Genomic DNA, 3,336 nt, shown 5'->3' with positions numbered 1-3,336 from the left:
CTAAACACAAGCTAAATACTAAACGAGGAGAGAATATTAGACAACATAACCACAATGCTTTTTTTTATTCACTGTGACTTTAATTCATGTTTTCTTTTGTAGTCTTCCAGCACTCCCTATGGTTTGTCAAAATGTTTGGTTTCATACAAAAAAAATATTAGTTTGTAGACCATTTGTTATTGTTGTATGTCTGCATAACTAGGCCTATTCTTGATTGCTCGCTGGAGCATGCACGTTCCTCTTGGCCATTTGCTTGTCACAGGTTAAAGTCTATGAACTTGAGCAGAAAAAGTTGTTAACCACTTAGATAACATCCTACCTGTGGTTGGATTTCTTAGGGTTTGTAAGACTCTACCTAAACCTGGAAATCAAGAATGATCATCTTCCTTTGGGAGATCAGTGAGCTCTTTAGGTAGAAGAATTTGTAAATAGTGTGAACAGATGTGGTCATATTTCGATACAAAAGAAAACAATTGGGTGTAATGGCAATATGGTGTATTAGCAACCTCAAGTCTCTTTAAATGGAAGAAGACGGTTGACCACTAGAGTTCCATCGCCGCGCAATCCGATTAGCCGGCGACTCGAATAGGCGGGGCGTGTCGCCAAGACTCTGCCCACGAGCCACTGCACAGCCCATCAATCAAATTAAATGTCTTGCGCTTGCAACCGGAGCTCGCAGCTGCCGACTCCAACCTACTGCCTACTCCACGGGCAGCCTGGACTTGTGACATTGAAACGAGCGAATGATTGCCGTTTCGCAGTGGATTTAGACAGGGTCTTTCAAAGCGTGTTTTGAATGCAGTCCGACAGCCCAAATCACGGCGTGAAGATCCCCTATTCGTTCCTGTTGGTCTTTTGAAGTAGCTTGTTGGTTTTTCTTATTTCATGAGTTACTTCTGATTTCCGTGGAACCGGACTGGACTGGACTCCCGAAACGGGTAAGGGTGAATGACATTACTGAAAAATGTGGAAGCCCAGGTTGGACTGTTGCATAGTTTATACACTATAATTTAGGTCAAGGAGTTATGGTGAGAGAGAAACAGAGAGAGAATGTGTGTGTGTGTGCGCGTGTGCGTGTATCTGTGTGTGCGTGTGTGTGTGTAAGCTGTCTGGGTGCGAGGTTGGAGTAAAAGTCATCCTAAGCTGTCATGGACCTGACACAACTAGCCCAGTGCGGGGCAAAACGTGGACGAAATCTATTGAAGTGCCACTTTCTGTCACTTGTGTTATTTACAATGTTACAAATGTATCCTTACAAACCGTTCAATGACGACTACCACATGACCTGGTCCGATGCATGTAGCACCGATCTAGTCAGATCCTTTTTTCTCTCTCCGGGAAAGCAGGACACATTGGCACAGGCGATATTATATAACTGAGTTTTGTAAGGACCGTAGACTTGCGCGATGGCTGATACTCTCCTGTTCTACTGCAATGATAGCTGACTTTTAGATAGGACCGGCATTTCATTTCTTAAAGTCTGTCTGAAGTGGCCGCTCTGGTAGCCGTTTTACACCCTCATGATGTCAGTCAATGCCGATAGAATCAAGGTCTGTTGACTAACTTACTTTGAAAGCCACTGGTGTATCAGATATCGATTTAAAAGGATTATTAATGTAGCCTATATTCGATTACGGCACAAACCAGACGACAAAATCATTACCAAAAGCAGGCATACTAACCTACGTCAAAATTCAAGTGAAAATAAATTATGTCATAAATACTGCTTGCTGGCACTTTGTCCTAATTTTCTAGTGAACAATATAGTGTTTAACTCAAGATGTGTTTCCTTCATTGATATTTTTCATTGTATTATGTCTGTATTATACACTAATATCCTGTTTGAATTCATGACCATACATGTCCTTCTGGCCGTGTCGTTTGACACTACATAGGTCTGCATTAAGTATTCCCCACTTAAAACAGATCATAATGATTTATTCAAAATGACTGTCATTCCTACTTTGTAACTGTTGGATTATGTAAGCATTTTGCAAGGCACTAGAGAATTGAAGACACTAGGATGCATAGCAGAGGCAGGTTCAAGCACTTCATAATGTTGATGCTGTATGAATGAAAATGTGTGTGTGTGTGTGTTTGTGTGTGTAAGAGAGAGATAGGGCTGGAGGTAGTGTGTGTGTGTGTGTGTATGTATGTGTCTATGCGTGTGTGTGAGTATGACATAGAAACCTGTTGATGATGCTGTGGGAAGACTCTGGGCTGTGGCTGAGGCCGTGTTTCAGTGAGCCATCGTAGGGTCTGGCTGAAGGCCTCTGTCCCCCATGCGCACCCCTGCTGCTGCCTAAATGATGTGCTATCAAATGACTGTGGCCGCCACTCTTCAATGGCGGATTAGACAGGCACGTCTAATTTTACTTATAATCCAGATTAGGACAGCATGGGTTATGTTGTGTGTTCCAGTTGATTGCTGTTAGTTGATCATCACTAGCGGTCTAAAGAATGCTGTCAACTACTGGATTCGGAGAATGTGTTCAACAAGGAAATCACACAGAATATATATCAATATCAATATATTGATTATTTACAACAGCCACGTAATTCATATTAAATATACAGTATTTATAGGTGCCATTGTGTGGTATTTATTGTGTTGGTGTACACAATAGTACCGCTAGTAGTGCTTGCTGCTTGGCGTACAGACACAATTTCCATGAAAGGCATATTTTTAACCCCAATTTTGCTCTTCAGTATGTGTATGTTTAGGATACTGGAGACGCTAAAGCCCAAGCGTATGTCAGAAACATGAGTTTGTAGTCGCTCCTGCCTTCATTGGAACAAACAAGATGTTCTTGTGAAGAACTTAAAATCAAGGCCTCTGATTGGCTGCTTTATGATTTGCTGGTTGTTTATGCAGCATGGTTTCTCACACTTCTTTACGTTTCAGCAGTGATGTCCCGCCTTTCAGTTAATACGTTAGTCACCAACATTAACTGCTGTAAATGTCATTTTCAGCCACCAGAGCCAAGCGGGTCGCATTCCTGTAGTACATCTGTAGAAATCAGGTTTCCTAAACAAGATTCGGGAGGAGCCCATATGGATGATTGACAGCTGTCACTCACCCCACATCCGCTTTCTAGGAGATTTGAACCCTTCTTATCTGTTCACTACATCTCGCGCTCCGGCGTAGCAAAGTATCCCCACCTCCTCCCCTATTTCCCCTCCTTTTCACTAGCAGCTCTAAGCTCACATTACCCCTTATCCATAGGGGGTGTCAGCGGATGTCGTTCACACGCGATCTCCACTATAGGCATCCCAGGACCACGGTCGGCTAACAAGCCAAAACATTAACCAGCTCTAAATCAAACATTCGGATAA

General features: G+C 42.6%; 1 protein-coding gene across 1 annotated transcript in view; it reads left to right on the top strand.

Annotated features, from left to right (window-relative positions):
* The first annotated feature begins 815 nt into the window (after window positions 1-815).
* Window positions 816-3,336, top strand: part of sertad2b (SERTA domain containing 2b) — a 38,018-nt gene continuing 35,497 nt past the window's right edge. Inside the window, exon 1 of the mRNA XM_080848741.1 lies at window positions 816-938. The gene's annotated coding sequence lies outside the window, so the exon portion shown is untranslated. The remainder of the gene's footprint in view (window positions 939-3,336) is intronic.

The sequence above is a fragment of the Sprattus sprattus genome (assembly GCF_963457725.1).
Source record: "Sprattus sprattus genome assembly, chromosome: 12".
Classification (NCBI taxonomy): Eukaryota; Metazoa; Chordata; class Actinopteri; order Clupeiformes; family Clupeidae; genus Sprattus; species Sprattus sprattus.
The sequence above is the reverse complement of the archived record's forward strand: the minus strand, read 5'-3'. Positions and strand labels throughout refer to the sequence as shown.